The sequence below is a fragment of the Marmota flaviventris genome, chromosome 18, assembly GCF_047511675.1.
Source record: "Marmota flaviventris isolate mMarFla1 chromosome 18, mMarFla1.hap1, whole genome shotgun sequence".
Lineage (NCBI taxonomy): Eukaryota > Metazoa > Chordata > Mammalia > Rodentia > Sciuridae > Marmota > Marmota flaviventris.
This window is the reverse complement of record NC_092515.1, coordinates 55,309,765-55,330,787: the sequence shown is the minus strand read 5'-3', so window position 1 is coordinate 55,330,787 and position 21,023 is coordinate 55,309,765. Positions and strand designations below refer to the sequence as shown.

Genomic DNA, 21,023 nt, shown 5'->3' with positions numbered 1-21,023 from the left:
GCATGGGAGAACTGGTTTTCATTGTGCACATCCGTGCGGCAGCCCTCGCCCACCAATGCCTTGATCCACGGGGCCCTGCGAGGACCATTGCACACGGGGCCATGTGATCAGCAATTGATAATTTTAGAATGCACTTGGCTAACTACTCTGCTCCCACTGCTACAAATAAACCCTGCAGTCTCTGGTTTCGCCAGGTTCCAATTTCACTGTGGCCCAAGGAGTATAAAGATAAATTATTTGATTGCGAGGAGAAATAAGAGACCGTATGTCAGGATGTTTTGCAAATCAATTCTCCTCCCAGAGCTGCCTCTTCCTCCTTAGACAGATTGCTTTACAAGCATTTGGGCAGCGTCTGTGTTTGTCGTGTCAGAGGGCAAGGTGCATGCAGATGTAATATCACCAAGGAGCATAATGCGAATGTGCATGAAATATAACAGCAGAGGGCAAGCTGTGAGCCGGAGGGAACCCTTCTGCCACGGGCCCTGACAGCACCTCCAATAAGCACTTTACCTAATCTCCCCTGTTGATTCCTATCTGCACTCAGTGACTTCAGGCAGCTGCCATCTGCTAACCAGTCAGGGCATGTTGATGGCGGCCGCGCTGTAATAAGACCCAGGGCCTTTCCCGTGGAAAAGTAGGCCTGTTGCAGAAACGGGCAAGACCCTGAGGAAACTGGTGGCAAGCAGCCGGGAGGTGGACTTAACAGCCAGCAGGGATGAGGCAAAGCTTCTATTTTATCTAACTACGTATCCCCAGGGCCTGGCAAGGAGCAACGCACAGGAAAGGCCGCATATGGAAATGACTGAGGGTCTACCTAGAAAAAGTTACCTACTTCTATCACCTGGCAACAGTAATGATTTGGACATAGACTTTTGGGCCATTTTCAAGGTATCAGTCATGAGCTTTGGTAAGGGTGTAGACAAGGTTCACTCATTCATTGAATATGTATTGATGGCTTCTCTGCCCAAGGGTCTGTACCTGCTCATACTCTGTACCCCAGGATATTATCACATGCACAGGGTGCACTGGATAAATACTAGGTGCAAAAATGTATGAGTGAGGTCCAGGTCAAGCTGGTCTATGAGAAATGCACTGTATGACGGGCAGGGCACTCCAGGGTCTGCAGGGCCCAAGGGCCTGGCCAACCTCAACACTCTGCAGTACAGATGGACTTGGAACTGCTTGGGGGGCTCTGTGCAGAGCTGCCACAAAGAACTGCTATTTCAGATGTGAGTGTCTGAGAACCATGGGATGTTCAGTCTCAGACCCAAGAGAACAAGAACAGGACTCTCCCTTGACAGGTGGAGAAACTGAGGCAGAGAGAAAGGTTCAATTTGTCCTTGATCTAGGAGCTGACTGAAGACAGAGCTACTTACTGTGCTCAGGTATGCTTAGCAATGGAAGCCCTGCCAGGCATGTCCTCAGCACCTACCCGTGGGTGAGGCAAGTTCATGGGATTACACTGAGGAAGACAGACAGGCATAGAATGGGAAATAAATGTCCACAGTAGTTCCCCTTTATCTGTGGGGATTCATTCTAAGAAAGGAGTAGATGCTTGAAACCAGGAAAAGTAACAGAGCCTTTGTGATTCAAAAGGAAGTGCTTTACAGGTTCCCTTTGGCATATCTGGGTGGTCTGCTTCAGTACTTTGGTTCTTTGGGACCATTATTGAGTAAAATAAGCCTTGCATAACCAACAGTGGGCCTGATAACTGAGATGGCTACTAAATGATTAATGGGAGGTTAGTACATACAGGGTGGACACACTGCACAAAGGGATGATTTCAATCCTGGGCAAGACAGGGCAGAAGAATGGTATGGAATTTAAAATTTAGGAATTGTTATTTCTCGAATTTTCCATTAAATATTTTCAGATCACAGGTGACTGTGGATAACTGATACTGCAAAACAACCTGGGAATGTTGCATTTATTTAAATTGTGGTAAGTTCTCAGTAGAAAAGAAAAAGAATAGGTAGGGAGGTGCAGGATTTGAATATCATTCCACCTTGTAGAGCCAGATAATTCACAAACTAGGCTTCTCCAAGTCTCTGCTCCTTCATTTTTACAATCCAGAAAGTAATTAAGAGTACACCTATTTCATAGGGCTGTTGTGAGCTATTGAGAACACTGACACACAAACAGAATGCGATGAAGGCCGTGTTATCGTATTGTTGTTAGGCAGAGAAGTGAGTGGAGGCATTTGGGGCCGTCCTTGGGACAGGTGTGGGCTTAGCTCATAGTGGCTCAGGTTGGGGCTGGAAGGAGCAGGGAGGGCCTTGGCTTTCCCAGCATTCCTCGCACTAAACACAACGAGCCTTCCAAGCTGCGTGAGCTACACCAGCCGCTGTATTTTACCTGTAATTTAGCCCCCTACCTACCCTCCACTCTGGTCTTGGAACTATTTGAAGCCAGGGGGAGGGGGGGAGAAAAGGCAGAGGAGGAGAAATATATGAGGAGGGTGTGGCAGTGAGGGGGGTAGGTGTCCATGAAAATTTATGTCCTGAAAAGCAGCTGTAAAATGTTTAATGTTTCAATGAACGTTTTATGTTTACAATAAAAAATCCTCCAGCCAAGAAGAGCTTTAAAATGTTACATTCCCAAACAGAGCCAAAGAAAAGAAGGGGACAAGAGTCCCACAGACCCCTCTCCAGGGAGTGACTCCCACCAGGAGACAGTGAGAGGAGGCCCCTCCACATTGTGCCCAGCACCCAGGTCAGCAGTGAGTGGGAAGGGCGATGGCTGTGACCGTGGGGGACAGCAACAAGTATAAAAACTATGCCCACCGTTTCCAAAGCCAAGAACCCGCAGCGTGGACCCTTGGAAACCAGGCTCTGGAGAGAGAAGGGGAGATGACGGGAAGACGCCCAACTTGGCCGTGAGCTGAAAGATCCGCCTGTGATCAATCAGCCCAGCAGCCAGGGCAACTGGCCAAGTGCCCCCATGCCACCTTCCTCCAGGAAAGAGGCTGGCTGAGGGGACTCCAGCTTTGACAGACTCGGGTTCAGAGTCAGATGCCGCTCTAACTGGCTCTGCCTCCTTGAGGGGGTTCTCCAGCCCCAGGGGACCCTGTCTCATCATCAGCTGGTGGTGAGTGGCAGTAGCCCTGGCCCACTCCAGATACCTGCCATGCTGGGGACACGCACACAGGGACACAGCCAGAGCAGGGTGACCTGGTCAGCAGAGGAACAGGGTGTGGCGTGGCAGGAAACGGGCTTCTGGTCCTCTGAGCAGGACTTGAGCCCTGCGCTGTGCTTAGCTGGCACTCGTGTCCAGTCACTGTGGGGGGCTCCAGGCCAATGGGCCAGCTTGGCTTTCCATCTCCTTTGTGATGGATATTCTTCATATTGTTTTCAGGTAGTAGAAATGCAGTGCCGTGCTCAGGTCCTTCCTAACGTGCCCTGTTTCACCTCTCCTACAGGAAATAGGATTGTGCAGCCACAAATCATGCGAAGCTCCCAGATACCGCCTGTAGTTTCAAGCCTAGGATTCCTACATTCTTTTTCTTCTACTTACTATACTCTTCTCTAAACACCTTTCTTCTTTTGCCAAAACTCCCATTCAACCCTCAAAGTCCAGTTTGAGTATACCTTCATAGAACCGCTGAATGCTCCTCTATGGTGCTCTGACAGGTTCCCCAACATTCATCAGATTCCATTAAAGGTGTCTCTACATTTCCAATTTTTCCTCTAATAATGCCTCTTGAGGGTAGCTACTGAATGTCCATGACTTGGTGAACCCTGTGTGTGGTACAGGTCATGGAGTGGGGTAAATCTCCATGAAACCTTTGCTGGTGACGGACTGAGCAAATGAACATAGAAATAAATGGCAGACAGCATCAGCTCCTCCCTGGGAGGACAGAGGATAGGTCACTGGCTCCAAAGACCAGTGTTTCAATAAAACTTTATTTATACAAACAGATGGTTGCACGGACTTGGCCATGAGCTGTAGTTTATTGTCTGCTGCCCTGGTGGATCATCAAGGGTGCATCCTATTTAGGAGTCCCCTGGTCTATAAGACGCAGGGTGTATTTACACAGTTTTCTAATAACAGGAAAAACACTCTGTGTTTTTTGTAGGGGTCAGGAGAGGGGGGCTGGTGAGCAGACAGAGAATAGTATTGATGACCCCTTGGACAACAGGAGAGGCTGATGGGAATAAGAGCACAACATATCTAACAAACACATGCATGCATGCGTGCATACACACACACACACACACACACACACACACACAAACACACACACAGTTCTGCAAACAGAGATGAGCCTCTGGTGGACCTGCATTCAGTGTGTCAAATTAAATGCTTCCCCTACCTCAATCACTAGCAATTCAACGGGCCAACTGGCAGCAGTAACAACACATTAACCTTTTTGCCAAATCAATTCTACCAAGTCCCCGTCCAGCACTGAGAGAAACTAAATGGCACCCCATGCCTGGGAGGAGGGGTATGCCCTCCACACCGCACACGCTGGAATCTCATCTGCCCCTAAACGAGCCCTTCTCATCATCTAGAGCACCAGGAACAGGCATCCAGAGGCAGCCGCCCTCCCTCTGCAGACACTCTGGCCACAGCCAACAGGGCTACCTCTGCACCTCGTGTGGCCTTCACTTCGCTCCAGATGAAGCAGCCGGACTTAACTTCGAGGAGTGGGTGATTCACGGGGAAAGGCAGAGGTGCAGCCGCTCTGAGGCACAGTGACATTTTCAGCCCACCTGAAGCCCCCAGCCCCTTCTGAAGCGGTTTCTTAACTCCAGGCCAGGGGTGCTGGGCTTGCTTTCCAACAGTGGACTTCATGGAGGACAACTTGGCAGCCCTGGAGGGCCCCAGGGGTGGATGCAGAGCCTGGATGTGCCCCGGAACCACCAAAGCCAGGTGAGGGCGGAGGGGACCCTGAGAGGGTCAGCTTGGTGGAAGAAAGTGGGGACAGAAGGAGAGCTGCCAAGGCATACCTCCTGAAGGGACGTTCTCTGCTGGGGAGATCCTTTGGAGAGTGTGGGCTTACTGAGGTGCGTGTGTGTGTGTGTGTGTGTGTGTGTGTGTGTGTAACAACAAACACACAATCTCCTGCTCAGGCTGACCTCAGATATTCCCAAGCACATTCGTTTTTTTTTTTTTTTTTCTTTCTTTCCTGTAATAGGAATCTCTGCACACCCAGAACAGCCTGAGCCCTCTGCTCACTGGGCTGTCATCTAACTCAACTGTACAATCCTCTCCCAGGACCTGGAGGAGCCCAGAGATCCTGGTGGGTACAATGCTTCCTGAAAGTAAGCAGTGCCCAGAGAGCATAGGGCACCTCGGCAGCCCCTGGCTGATGGGATCCGGGAGCTCTCCAGGGAAGTGCCCAGGGGAAGCCCGGTCACTGTCTTGATCTGCGCTGCCCAGCCAACACCCTTCCTTGAACCACCCAAGAATGGTCAAGATCACAAGCCCATTCAGCCAACACCTTCTGATCCAGGCACTTAAGGATTCAGAGGGGATGCCCAGGCCCTGGCTTTGGGCAGTCACAATGTGACTGGGAGGTCGCCCAGGATACAGGTTCCTGCTGGCTTGCTGAAAGCTCCCCGAGACTTTTCAGAAATGGAGCTGAGCACTGACCCTGTGCTCCACTCAGGGGACAGAAAGCCAGCCAGGAAACCAAGGCACCCATTTGCTGAAATCCGTCCCACACCCTGTCTCTCCCCAAGGCCAGGACCAAATGGGCAGCTTAGGAGTGGCCTTCCGGGAGCTCTGTGACCAAGGCAAGGAAACAGTACTGTCTAATGGGCACAGAAGCAGAGAGCGGGACGATGTTAGGGGACAGTTTCTGCCTCTCCCTTCACCTGGTCCTCAGGGTGAGGCTAGTGTGGCTGGGTGGTCAGGGCTGGGCAGCCCCACAGCTGGCATTCACAGCTGGTGAGTGAGCAGAGTCTACCTGGCTTACCTGCCAGTCCTGCCAGGTGACAAAGGCAGTGAGGGTGCTTTAGGAAGCCATCAAGCCTAGCAAACCCATGACAGGCTGTTCATTGACGGGGCACACCAGCAGTTGTCCTGAGTACACATGCACTTGTCCAATACAGTGAGAAAAACACACACATTCGTATTTCAACAAGCCCAGGGTCCCGAAGCAGTGGAAGACTCATTTCAAACCCTCTCTGCAGCATGACATTCCAATGGCCCCTGGATCCAGGTTTTCACCTGTGAAGCCCAGAGCCACGCAGTCTGCACATGACACCTTCAACGTAAACACCGATTTTATGTCTGATTATTATAATAATGAGAAAGCAATCCTGACGCTGACACTTCGCATGGTGGCCTCACACGATGCCGGTGAGGAGGGACGTTTTCTATCTCTTCCACCAGCAGCTCCTGGAGCCCGGGTGACTGCAGCCTCCTCTCCGTGACAACCTTTTGAACTTTGATGAGTGAGACACACACGAGTGCTTAAAAATGTCACTTCTGCCTAACAGAAGGGTTTCTGAGGAAGACAGAATCAGAACCTCTAACTTCCTGGCAGTTGGCAACTGCCACTTAAGAGGCCACTTGAGTTGCTGAAGGCCACAGAAGCCAGCCTGGCTGTGACAGCAGAGCCCCTGGTAGCTGGGACTCAGAATCATGTTTTTATATTAAATAAATTCTCTCTATATAAAGTCTCAAGATCTTAAGTAAGTAAGCTGGGGACACTGGGGACACAAGAGAGCCAACATGTTGTTAGAGTACAAGCCCAAAGGCCAGAGACACTGGACTGCCAATGGTATAAGTTCTGATCTAAAAGCCAGCAGCCTAAGAAGAGCTGACCTCTGAGTTAAGGGTGAAGGTTCAAGTGTGAAGCCCACCCGTGGCACTGAGGCAGGAGGAGCCCGTCTTTTCAATGCATTCAGCCTTTCAACTCAGGACATGAGAGCCACCCAAACTAGGGAGTTCAATCTGCTTTAATAAGTTTATCAATTCAAAAACCAATGTCACCCCAAATGCCCTTAAAGACATACCCAGAAGAATGTTGAACCAAATATCTGAGCACCCTGTGACCCAGTCAAGCTGACACCTGAAACGGACCACCATGCTTCAGTTACATATGAACCCCCTGTGCCCCAAGCTCAAGGAAGTCAGGGGTCTGCAATATGTCCCAAACAGGAAGTGTCATGGCGGCACTCACCAGAAATGTCACTGAACAGCCCTTAAGATTAAGGATGCAGAAGACAAGTAGGATCATTAGCATGGAGAATGTTTATGAAGTTCTGGTTAGGAAGGTAATGGAAAGATGCAGGGACAAATTATGCATAGGAATACTGAAGACTCCTGAGATCATACCCTAGACTACATTCCTGGGAATCACAAGGAGGGGAAAACATTCCTTTGGAATTCTCTTAGAATCTGCTACTTTTTTTTTTTTTAAACTGAGTCTTGTTTTGATGTTTGTCTTTAACACCTAATATTCCAATTTTAGGTCACTGACAATCATAAATATCAAATGAATCGGATCACTGTGCTGTTTTCATTATATGTATTCACATGGATTCCTTTACAGCAATGATATCGGTCTTCCATTTATTTTAGTACTATGAAACTTTCTTTGCAAATAACTGTATGTAAAAAATCTAAGCACAAACTCTGTGTACATGGGTTCTTCATCTGTGGATCCAACCAACTGCAGATCAGGGATATTGGGGCAAAAAAAAGTGCATCCACACTGAACATACACAAACTTTAGTTTTCCTTGTTGTGATTCCTCATACAATAACAGCTACTTAGATAGCAGTGCCATCACGTTAGGCATTGTGAGTCACCTACAGTAGCTGTACAATGAAGCGCAGTTCGGGGCTCGGGGAGGGTGCGCACAAGGTTACCTGCAACTCCAACCTCACTGTCCGCAATGGGCGCTAGCTGGGGGGCTCTCCTCATGATCTCCCCACTTGTGCCAGTCTGGGCTTCCTTACCATGTAGCCACCAGGGTCTGAGGGTGAGTGTCCCATGAGCAAGGCCAAGGTCACATGGAAGCCGGGCCATCATCCTTATGACCAGACTGCAGGTACCAACGCTGTCGCTTGTGACCATTCTGGTAGTCACGTGTGAGCCACTAAGGGTGGCCCACATCCAGGCTTGGAGTGTGGAATCAGACTCTACCTCTTGTGCAGAGAATGTGAAAGAACTTGCAGGCATGTCACAAAGACACCCTGAGTGTAGGAGCAGCGGGGAGAACTGCCCAACCTGGCCTTGACCCCCTGGCCTTACGCAGTAGTGAGTCTTCGACTGGCACATGTGCAAGGTGCTGCTGGATCCTGCGCATCGTTATGTGAAGCCTGAGCTGCAGTGATCTATGCTGTCCCTGCTCAACTTCAAGGAACTGACCTTCACAACTAAAAACGTCCAAAAGAAATGAGGAAGACAACAAGGACAGATGCAAATGGAACAAAAGGAAAAAGGAATCGACGAGGGGAAAACCACAGAGGGACCCCACCCCCCTTTCTGCTCCTTTCCAGGCAACCAGGCCACATGGAGGCCCAGGAAAACGCCCCAGTTTTCATGGAGCACAGGGGAAGCTCTAAGCTGCTGTTAATCTAGAGGATCATCTTTGACCCACTGGGGCTCTGGTCATGGCTGCAACGGGAGTCCCTAGGGAGTGTCCCAGGACTGCCGAGACCTGGCTGAAGATGTGGTTACAGATCATAAGCCGGGGGTGGGTCAGGGCTGGGGATGAGTGGCTCCTGATCCTTTCAGGAGCCACTTCCCTCTGCTTCCCAGATGGCCTGGGTTCTTGCCAAGGGAATGAAGGAGGGGGACATGCTTCTGGGCCTGGTTCTGCAAGCCCCTAGCAGGCTCTGATGAGAAGAGGGTACCGTGGAGCGGCAGAGGGAGAAGCCACTGTGTTCAGGGACAACCCACACCAGTCTGGGACCAGAACCGTACATAAATCCAAATTGTACAAATTATTAAATGTGAGATCGCTGAAATCTGGGGGTTGTCTGCACATGACCCAGCTCAGTCTGACTGACACAGGAACAAGAGCAAGTTCCATTTCCGACCTTGGTGTAAGTGGAAAAACAAGAAGCCACTGTCAGGGAGACCCTGGAGAGGGTGCTGGTGGCCAGAGTAGCAGGGCCTGCAGACACAGCCGAGATGGCCTCAGAACCCAGACAGGGAGAAAGGGGCCCACTGCGTGGGGACAGAAGGAGGAGAGAAGCAAGAGAAGAAGATGAGGTGGAAGGAGAGGAGAGCGAGATGAGAACAAGGTCATGGGCAGACTTGGGGGCTCAGGGACATCTGTCCTCACAGCCGGAGAGACCAGGGCCTCCGTGGTCACTGTGCACCCTCCTGCCTAGGTCCTCACCAGAGGGTCTGGGCTGGTTCCAAAGGCCAGAAACTGCTCTGAGGAGCTGGTGCTGCAAACGCTCCCCAGAGACACGGAGGAGAAAGGCCACGCTCGCCCGCTGGGCCCTCCTGGGCAGCCCCTTCCTCCCTGTGTTCCTGGGTCCCTGACACCCTGTGAAGGAACAATGACAGACCTGGTGGTTGCACCCTCCCAGGTGCCCCCCAGGTGCCCAGATCCACACCAAGCCCCAACAACTGCTATTCATCCCACAGCGTCACTGTTTGGACGTTTTCTCTGTCATCTAATCCCCAGGCACCTCCAAGGGTCACTGCTGTCATCTCCACTTCACAGAAGAGGGAACTGAGGCCAAGAGGGCTGGGCAAGGTCAGTGACCAGCAGGTGGCCAGAAAGTGCCAGGCGCAGGGCAGGGCAACAGGTCCAGGAACCTGACCGCCATGGCAACAGCACGGCCACCTGCTTGTTCACACGTACGTCCCTTGGTCCCTTGCCAGGGCAGGGTGTGCAGCTGCTGCCCTGTCCTCCACCTCTTTTGGGGTGGGGTGTGCAGGGCACGACCTTCAACACGGGGAAGAAGGTACAATGTTGTTTTTTCCAAAGCTACTGACCTTCAAAATGACACCTTCCAGAAGGAAAAAGAAACTGTCTCATTTATTTAGTGGTTTACAGTAACAGCTCCTTAAGAGCCAAAAGGAAGCACAGGACAAGCAGACCTAGAGCGGGTTTCCTGGGACTGGGGTGATATCGACTATTCCAGTGTCCACACCTACGGTTATATTTGCTCTATGTGTCGGTTCATTTGGACAAAAAAAATAGGGTCTCCTTATTTATGGGAAAGGAGAAGGCAGCATTTTGGGAGCCCATACCACGTGGCTGGCACTGGGTGGACCTTCTCTCACTCAATCCCCAGAAGGTCTGCTCTTGGTCACTCAATACTTCAGGACAGGATCAGAAAGGTTAAGCTATTTTCTAAGGTCACACAGCCAGTAAACAGTAGAATCCATTTTCACAGCACATGTTTTTTCTTTACAGGAAATATTTCTGAAATGAGTGGTTCAGGCTGCATTGAATTTGCCATGTTAACACTTCTTAACAGAAGAAAATACACTGGATTTTCTTTCCTTCTTGGAAAATACATTGTCCAATAGCCGAAAAGTATCTGGCCTAAAATATCTTCATAGAATAACAGAAAGAATAATCCCCAGCACCACAGATGATAATAATAGCAAGAATAATTATGACTACACATATTTTTCAAACAGACATAGAATTAACAAATAAATGTAAATGGTATTATGATATCTGTGAAACCAAACAGGGGCCAGCATACACCCCTGAAATTCCAGCCACTCAGGAGACAGAGGCAGGAGGATCACAGGTCCCAAGGCCAGCCTGGGCAACTTAGTGTTTCAAAATAAAAAGTAAAAAGGGCTGGGGATTGGCTTATTTCACTTAGCAGGATATTCTTCAACTCCAACCATTTACTGACAAAACCAAAGGCCTAATGCTTTCTATAATATGGGGATGCTAACTCACAGTAAGGCGGGGCGGGGGGCACTGGGGAAGAATAGTGTTTCCTTAGATTAGGTAGAGGGAAGTGATGGGAGGGAAGGGGAGGGGATGTGGGGATAGGAAAGATAGTAGAATGAACCAGATATTATTACTGTATGTATATATGTGACTGCATGACCAATATGATTTTGCAACATGTACACTCAGAAAAATGAGAAATTATATCCCATCTATGTATGATAATCAAAGTCATAAATGCATTCTACTGTCACATATAACTAATTAAAACAAATTTAAAAAGTGGGGGGGCTGGGGATATGGCTCAGTAGTAGAGCAATCACCAGGACTGCAGATATGAAGGAAGTCAGCCAGCCAGCCAGCCTAAGGGAAGGGGAAATAGAATATTAGAAGAATTCTTCATTTTCATTATGGAAAATGCTTGTATTTGGACCTATGAATGGAGGATCTGCAGAAAGCCTGACAGACTCTAGTGTATTTATGGCACTTTCCACTTGTGGGACAGGAGTGGTGACCAGCAGCCCACGGAGATTCTGCCCTGAGATAGGTGCCTGTCTACGAGTCCTCACCAGTCAACAGGCTGCCCTGGTAGACTGCAGGACACAGGAGATGCAGTGGTGTGTCCCACGCTCCCAGGGACACACCACTGGCCCTGGCCCTGTCAGGGTCCTGACGCCCGTGCTGCAGGTGGAGGTGAGGGCTGGGTTCCGCTCCAGGGATGGGGACTGGGCTCATCTCTCAGTGAGGACCCGTTCATTTCAAGGTGGCTTGTTGTCACTGCTGTTTAAACAACTGCCTCTTCTCCCTGAGAAAGTATCAAATGTGCATTTGGACGCTTCGCTTGGATGCAGCTAAGAGCTGGGGAGCAGCCGCTAGTTCCAAAAGAGACAAAGACGCAGAGGCCTGTGGAAATGGATGGTGTGGCCTGAGCCGGCGGAATCAGAGCCTCACATGCCATTCAAGGGTCAGGAATTGGAAACCTTGGCAGACTTCCTAGGACAAATGTGGTGGTCAGAAACCCCAAACAGCTGGCCGCATTTCTCAGAGACACGTTAGGGCATGCAGCCCTGAGGCAGAGGGGCGGGTTCCTAAGGACTTTTCCAGAACAAGAGTGCCATTTTAAAACGACAAAACAAAAAGAAAAAAAAAAAAAATTGCAAATTTTGAAACAAACCGAGGTGTAAGGTTTTGTTTGTTTGTTTTCGTTGTAACGGATATGGCCACTGGCAGACAAAATTTCTTGGGAGAAGAAAGAAAATAATTTTGCAAAAGCTATATACCTGTCGTGCTCAGATTACTATGGAGATTCTCTCAGCCTCCGCACAGACACATCATCTTCGAGTCTATCAGACAAATCACAGAGGGCCTTGAGTCTGACTGGTGGGGTCTGAGAGACACACATCAATTTCCAAACACTAACAATTTAAAATTAGGACAAGAAGGAATATTATTGGTAAGACCGAGAAGCAAGAGGGAGACATTCCAACTTGCAGAATAACAATACGATTAAATTGAAATCGTTGTTTTCTGAACACAGTCATTTTGTAAAATGTACAGTAACGCTTTTATATGTAAATTATCTAAACTCAAAAAAAAAAAAAAAAGGCTTTCACTTTAAATTGAATTGAGACTAGCTTAGGGTAGAACCCTTTGGTGAAAACGTGCTTAAAATGAATAAAACAGCAAAGCGAAACAAATAATATTTTGCAAGAAAATACTGCAAATAAATGCTGAGGTTTTTTTTCTTTCGTTCGTTTATTTGTTTGTTTGGTTTTTGATTGGTACATGTTATCCTGAGAGAAACAGATAATACCCCTGGCTACAGATTCATTCTTAACGTGCTGCGCTTTAAAGCTAAGTGATATTTTCCATTTGGTAAATTATAAATGTTACTAATACACCTCAGAGGAGGAAAGTATATATGAAAATATTATGAACCAGCATACGTTGAGACAAAGAAACTTGTGTGGATAAAAGTGCTTATTTCAAAATGCTCTTTCAATGTGCCCAGGGAGTCTGTTTCCCTTTAAAATGCAATATTCATTCCCCGCCCCCTTAGTCAATAATGCACGTCTCATTGGGTGCATTCTTTCATCCGGACACTCTTCCTAGGTGGCTCTGGTCACATCTGCACCCTTTCTAGGCACACGACTGTCTCACCGCACTGTGGGAGCCTTTCAGCCAAGCTGGGCATCCCCTGTTTTCCTTCCCCTGATCTGATATCACCTGGCAGATGCGGGAAACGGTGGTCTCATGGGAGGAAGGGGCAGGGACGGTCAATGAGTCTCCTAGAGGCACGTGTCCCAGGACACCGGCTTGTACACCATCGTGGACCTTGTGTGGAGGGCAGGGTGGCAGGCACCGTGTGACAGATGGTGTGCTGACAGCCACGGTGAGCAGGCGCTAGACAGGGAACGGGCTTCAAGAGGCAGGTGACAGTGCACTTGGATTTGAAACCAGGCGGGTGCGGTGGGGGCCGACCATCTCAGCCAGTCACCCCTCACTCTCTGGGAGAGGACTTCTGCTGAGGACCACCCGTCAACACCACAGCTTCCAGAGCTGCCTGGCACCACACAGGTTCAAAAAACAATGTTGGATGAATGGAATGTTAGTTCAGAAGGAGCCTCGTTCCTCACCTCCATCTCCTCAGTCCTAGAGATCTGCTTTCATCTCTCCCCGTGGGAAGCAGCAGAGCATCACTGGCACAGACTAGGGACTCAAAAAATATCTGCTACTTTTGGGTCAGGGATACTTGGGATCAAACCCAGGGCCTGAAACATGCAAGGCACGTGCTCTACCACTGAGCTACACCCAGCCCTTTAATTTTTTTTTTTTTTTTTTAATTTCAAGACAGGGTCTTGCCAAGTTGCTGAGGCTAGTCCTGAACTTGTGATCCTCCTGCCTCAGCCTCCTGAGTAGCTGGAATTATAGGCACGTACTACTGTTCCCAGAAATATTTTCTACCTTAATGAGCATTTTGTCTTAAAAAAAATATGCCTTGGAAAAACTGGGCATCTCCTAAGTCACATTGACAGATGAAGAGACATTGATCAATGTATAATTCATTCTTTTTTTTTTTTTTCAAAATCATTTTCAACTTTCATTGTTGTTCAACATCCTGTTTTTCACTGGAAAACAGGCAGGGCCTTCAGATAGAGCTGTAAAGTTTGACTCTAAATCTGAAGTTAACAAAAAGCACTAAGTTACTTTAGCTCCCGGTACATTGAAGCCCGGTGATGACTTCTGAGCTAGTTGCTTCTTATTTTTATTTCTTTGCACCACAATAATTCTTTTACGATGGTACCCAGTGAGCATCCCTCTTGGAATTTTCTCCCAACATGGAAATGCATATGGCCTCCGTGGGCCAACAGCTGCATAACTACATAATTGTTTACAAATGTGCAAAGTAAGTACCCAAACCATAAAAAATAATAACTTGGGCATCCATAAAGAAGAGATACTATAAACGCGCGATGGCCCATACTTTCTCTATAAATAACTGTTGAGGCAGAAAGACAACCACCCAAACCCTTATCTGAAATCCCCTCCTGTAAAGCAGATGACGTTGGCAGTCTGGCGGGCTGTACCGTTGTGCTTTCCAAAGCAGAAACGCTTCTTTGCTGACGTTTATCACTTAGGTCCCATGAAAGTAACCAGAGGAAAAATGGATCTGTTTTGGATGAGGCATGTGGACCAGCCCACAGCCTCCTGTCACCCAGGAGGGACATGTGAAGGTGAAGAGATGGCGAGGCAGGAGACAGACTGAGGAGACCTTCCCTAACGTGTTCCCACCTGCCATCCACCTGATCCTCCACTAGGTCCGCCTGAGTCCACCCTAAAGGGAGCCTGTACCATCCAAAGAAGCAAGGAGGCCTTGCCCTTCAGTGCCCCTTTCTTCCCACTCCACTTCCTCCCAAGTGTCAGGAAGAATACCATGCACCACTTCCACCATCTTGGGGAACTTCTACTCAGACATCCAAACCCAATTCAACAATCTCCTCCTCCAGGAAAACTTTGTCCATCACCAGAGAGAGACAGCCAATCCTTTGCACTTTCCCAGAAGCTCCCTGAACCCTGGACCCTGTCAGTTCAGACCTTTAATACAGCTTGTGTTTGCCGACCCCTACCAAGAGCCACAGGAATGAGCGAGAGAGAGGAGGAGTTCATGATCTATAAACACACAGAGGTATAGTGCAGTGCCAGGTGGATTACATGACACTCTTTAATTACATTATCGGGGATTCTATGCCTGTCGCTCCTCGTATGGTGACTGCTGTCCACAGCAGACCAAGTCCTGCATCTCTGTATTCACATGCTTTCCCAATTTAGCAATGCCTGCTGCATTGAGTTAAATTTAATTTATTTTTAAACACTCATTTACTCTTGGCATAGTCTGTGTCAAGCACTAGGTCTAGGGGTACAGACCAGATTTACACCAAACACCTCCACCCTCCAGGACCTCACAGCAAATGCCCAGGGCCACTGAGGGAATGATCACTGGGATCTCAGTGTGAGGAAGCCACCTGCCCTTCTGCCCTGCTCAGGGCACACACTCCTGTCGTGACCCTCACAAACAACCCTGGGAGATGCCATCAGCCGAGAACAGCAAGGTATTCCCAGTGCCTGCTCTTGGGCAAAGGGGAAAACTGTATCCCTTTAAAAAAAAAATGAAAATAGAAGCATGAACTCATGGGAAGCCCATGAGAGGAGACAGGAGGATGGCACGTTTGAGTCCAGGCTGTGCAAGTTAGCAAGACCTGATCTCAAAATAAAATTAGAGATAAAAATGGTCCAGGGATGTAGCCAGTGGTAGAGCGTGCCCGAGACCTGGGGGCTCAGCCCCAAGACCACAGAAAGGGAAAGGCCCCTGGCTGAAGGAACAGCTGCCCACAGAAAGGGGGAGCTGGCTGGAGCATAAACGGAGGCTACCAGCCAAAGAGACGCTGGGGGTGGGTGTCCGGCCCCAGACAGCAGGCCCTGCAGCGTGAAGAGGGCCACGCGTCCTCTGTCCCACACCTGTGAGGGCATCTCTGTGAAGGGGCTCTGCCTTGGTTTGGATAAGCGTCCCCACGGCTCACCTGTTGAAGCTGTGGTCCCTGGTCTGTTGTGCTTGCTCTTGGAGGTTGTGGAGCCTTTAAGAGGTGGGGCCTAGTGAGAGGAAGTTAGGTCTTGGGGTGGGCCCTTAAAGGGGCCATTGGGACCCAGCCCCTTCCTCTCTCTTTCCCTTCTCCACTGCCCTGCCATAAGGTGAGCAGCTTTCTTCATCCCATGTTCCCTCCATGATGTGCCATCTCACTACAGGCCCAAAGGTATCAGATGAATCAACTGGGAACTGAGACCTCGGAAACTGTGAGCCCAAATAAACCTTTCCTCTTACAAGTTTTATCTCAGGTATTTTATCACAGTAATTGAAAACTGACTAACACACAGTCTTATGAATTCTGTCCAACATCACTAACAGAGAGCAGCCTAAAGAAATGAAGGTTCCCACAGAATAATTCACACTTGCCCAGTGGGGCCTGGGGAGATTCTTGCATGGAGGTGTACACAGGGCAGCAGGGTACCCAGAGGAGGGACTTCACCTAACAAGGGGTTGCATCCAGGCAAAGGACTTGGGAGACTTTCTCCATGAAATCACTCTAGACTTGAAGAACAGGTGGACATTAGCAGGTGTAGTAGTTCCTAGGACTGCTGTAACCAAGTACCCTCCATAGGTCTCTATCACTGCTTCCTCTGTGGGGAGCCTTTTGCCTCTGCATGTCTGAGTAACTGACTTCTTGGCACCCTGATGTCATTCCTAGGATAGTGTCTTGCAGGTGGGGGGCTGTCAGGATGCACCTGTCAAACATGAGACACAGCTCACACTTCCTGAGTGCAATAACATGAGATGGGCCTGTTCTTACACAGACCTCTACAAGAGAGCTTTGGGTTCATCCAGGCTCTTAAAATTACTATCTTGCCTGATCTTCTCCACTGCCCTTCCTGGCCCTCTGGATGCAGTCTCATGGAGACAGAAGGAGGATGCCAATGAGCTCCAAGCTGAAGCAGCCCAGACTGCACACAGGCTTCGCGTGCCCTGCCCGGGGCCCTGGTCTTTCTGGTTCAGCACAGCAGCGGATATTCAAACCAGGACCCTGCTGGAGCATGTTTCCTGGAGAATGAGGCTGCCCCAACCAAACACCACAGGCTGGGTGGTGGGAACCGTGGGAACTGAGTGCCCTGAAGTTCTGGAGGCTGGAAGTCCAGGTCCAGGAGTCAGCAGGGTAGTTCTCGGGGCCTCCTGCCTGGCCTTGCTGATGGCTGCCTCCATGCAGGACTTCTCCTCCGTTGTGCACATCCCTGCCAACTCAGGGTGCATCCAAATTTCCTCCTCCTACTGAGACCCCCAATCGGATGGCATTAGGGGTCACCTTAACAGCCTTATTTTAACGCGGGTTTCATTTTTAGCTTGATCACCATTTCAAAAGTCCTCCAAAAAGTGACCTTCTGAAGTCGGGGGGTTAGGGCTTTGACACATGAATTGTGGGGAAACGGGACTCAGCCCTCAGCAGATACCAAAGAATAACACCCGCAGAAGGGCACAGCACCGCGGGTCCAGTTACCAGAACTATCTGTCTGCTCCAGCTCACACCATGCCCTGTCAAGCAGCTCTGGGGTGTGACACTGGCTATTTCTGACACTGTTCTTGGCAGTCTGCCTCTTGCAACCTCCAGATATTTTACTATGGAAATTTTCTAACATACCCCAAAATAGAGAAGCTAATTAAATGAACCCACAGTTGGTCAGCAATTACCAACACTTTCCAATCCTGAATTATCTACCCTATGCTCCAACTATTTGTTTTCTAGTTTATTTTAAAGCAAATCCTAGACAGTTTACCATCTCACTTGCAAATTTTCCAGGACTCATCTCCAGCATAAAGTGAATTTTCTTTATACTATTGTCATATGTAACAACAGTGAACATTTCCTTAACACCATTACTCAGTCCATATTCAAATTTCCCTGGTTACCTCAAGAAAGTCCTTGATAGCAGGTTCATTAAATCCAAATGGAAATGAGCTCATACACTGCACTTAGATGCTAATTCTCCTAAGTTCTCCCTTTTTCTTTTTTCTTTCTTTTTTTTTTTTTTTAGTTTTTGGCACTGAGGGTGGAACCCAGAGGTGCCTTACCACTGAGCTACATCCCCAGTCCTTTTTATTTTGATTTTGGGTTTCACTCAGTTGCCAAGGCTAGCCTCGAACTTACAATCCTCCTGCCTCAGCCTCCCAAGTTGCTTAAGTCTCTTTTACTTCACGTAACATTATGGAGTCATAACACCACAGCAGAGACTCCATCATCTGAGACACAGGGACTGAGAGCTCAGGTCCCCTCTGACTAGAAGGGAGTTCAACCTTCCTCTCCCAGCCACCGAGTACGGATCATTTAACGGCCAGGAGGGCGGTCACTGAAAAATTCTCTTTGGAAGAGCTTTGTTCTGAATTTGGATTAATTTAAATGGCACAGGCAACAGGGGGACTTTGTAGGAAATATTTATGGAATAACTGTGATCAATATCCATGCACCTATACTGGGAGTGTGCGGATGGCTTGGTGGAGGCTCCTGAGTGTCACTCTCGTGCTAGTCAATACTCACTATCAAACGCTAGCATGGGAATCGAAAGGAACATTGATATTCCAACTGTGCTGCCGCATCCCTTTATAGAAGGTTCTTTCATTTGGTCTGCTCATCTCAGATACATTTTTCAGAGGGTGTTATGTAGGGATGGCACCATAAAAACACATTTTAAGTGTTAAAGTTTATCATTCCGTCATCTGTTCACACTTTAATCACCAAGAACTTAGGGGCTGGTCTTTCAAACTATTATTCCCAGAACAGCTATAGGCTCTAAAATTGATAGTCTTCTAAGTTGATGGATACACACAGAATTAATGTTAAATATTTAACAAGATTCCGAATGGCTGCAGCCACCTAGTCTTAAAATTCCCTCCCGAGCCCCTACAATGGCCAGATGTGAGCACCTGGCTCCCCTATTTGTTGAAGAATTGTCCAGCCAGGCTCCTACGGAACAAGTCACAGAGACAGTAAATTTGCTGGAGAGAGAGAGCAGCATCCTCTGGCCTGGATCACTTCTGCAGTTCTTTGAACACTTCTCGCAACATGCATGGAACACCACTGCAGCCTGCACACGCCGGGTGCTTCTCCACGGTACAGAGCACAGACCCCCAAGAACAGCTGGGACCCTCAGAGGTCTCGCCTCGTGCAACCGCCACAGAACTGGATTGGGTGTGGTTAACAAGCTCCTGTATGACTTACAGCCTTCACTTCTGAAAGTCCTGCTGAGTGGCCATTAAGCCTGAAATCTGGCCGCAATGGACGAACAAAATACTTGGGGTCCAGATGCCAGTAAAGAAGTCATGGAAATGAAAATGTGCCTGTGGAGGACAGGGGCACTGGAAGGTCCCTGGGCTTTAGTTCCATCAAGAGACAGACAGGGTACCTGCCAGGTGTGGCAATGCCCCAAAGCAGATATTGGAAAGGCTCTGGAGCAGGGTGTGGGGGGGAGGAAGGGACTGTGGGGGCTGGGAGCAGCTGCCCCGCTTCCCCACACAGAGGCCATCGGGTGATTTGGGGGGTGTGGTGAGCCTGTTCTCAGGCTCCAGGTGGGAAAGGGAAGCAGGGGCATCCCTGTAGGAGAGTCTGTCACTGCTGGAGCAAGGAGACCCATGAAGCAGTGCTCCTGGCCTGGTGGCAAGGAGCAAACCTTCCTTTGGAACAAGGGGCCTGACAAGAAGCAAATTCCATAGGAAGCGAGAAACTGGAATGGCAGGGCAGCTGGCTTTGGCTCCTTGTTAAGAGGCCTGAGCCGCAAGTGCCCAGAGCACACGCCCCTGGGAAGCTGCGGGCAGCACTGCACAGCAGGCTGGTGGTCAGGAAGAGGGTCCCAGGAAGAAAGGACACAGGGGGCATCAGACAGGCAGGATCCCTGGGCACTGTCCAGGTCTCCCATGGGCTCCGGTGACAGGCCAGGTGACTTGTAGCAGGCCCTCGGGACAGAAGCACAGCTGATCCCACCAGATCCCCAGGCTCTCCTGCAGCCTGATGCTCAGGCGAGCTTCTCTCTGTGATCACCGCTTAACTTAAATGAGTTAATCTTGTTTTCCAGATGAATTCTCATTTTGTCTCCTGCGGGCTGTGACTACAGGATAAAAGTCTGGAGTGCACAAGGGGGTGGGGGCCGTCCTCACACCACATGCCACACTTGTGCAGGACCAGCCAGGTCCCCGCCCTTCTTCCTATCCATAATGGAGTTGGAGAAGGAGGAAAGAGCAGGGAACCGGGGAGCAGGCGGGAGATAAGCCCTGCAGATGAATGATGTCACTCGTGACAGGCGGGCCAACTTATCTTCCTGTGTGGAAACACTTTATGATGCTGACAACATCTACAACACTTCAGGGCAAAATGGACGTGCAAATGACACGAACTTTTCAACTCTCGCTTCTTTTTCTTTCCTTTCTTTGTTTTGTTGTAATTGCTCTTAAAAAGTATCAGTCCACAAACAAGAATGTGCTGAGGTCTACATGACAAGTACGTTTCTGTAAATGTAAAACGTTTATTTTAAGGGTAACACCCAATTTTTCCCACGAAGGAGCTCTATGCCCCTGTGACTGATTCTAAACATTTTTAAACAAACAGTCATTTTGGATTATAGATGATGATGATGATGATGATGATGATGATGATGATAACAACAATTATAAATGCCCTCGGAGGCAGACACAAAACTGGGTTCTAATCCGATTTCCACTTTTACTTATTGAGAGTTCTTGAGCAAGTTACTTAACCTCTTTGAACCTCAGGCATTTTTTTTCAAGTTGTAGTTGGACACAATATCTTTATTTTGTTTATTTTTATGTGGTACTGAGGATTGAACCCAGTGCCTCTCATGTGTGAGGCAAGCGCTCTGCTGCTGAGCCACAGCCCCAGTGCCAGCCCCAAACCCCAGTTTTTTTTAATCTGGAAAGGGGCAGTGATCATACCCAACATTCAGGGCGCCTGTCGGGACATGTAGTAGAGCATTCAAAGCTTTTTAGCAGGTGGTGAGCACTCAGTACAGAGAAAGTGCACAGATAAAGATTTCCCCAGGTCGTTACAGAAGCATAGAATGTTACTCAGGTGGGGTAACA

General features: G+C 48.9%; 1 protein-coding gene across 3 annotated transcripts in view; it reads right to left on the bottom strand.

The window, feature by feature from the left end:
* Wwox (WW domain containing oxidoreductase) overlaps positions 1-21,023 on the bottom strand; it is an 881,439-nt gene that overhangs the window by 369,861 nt on the left and 490,555 nt on the right. The window lies entirely within an intron of this gene.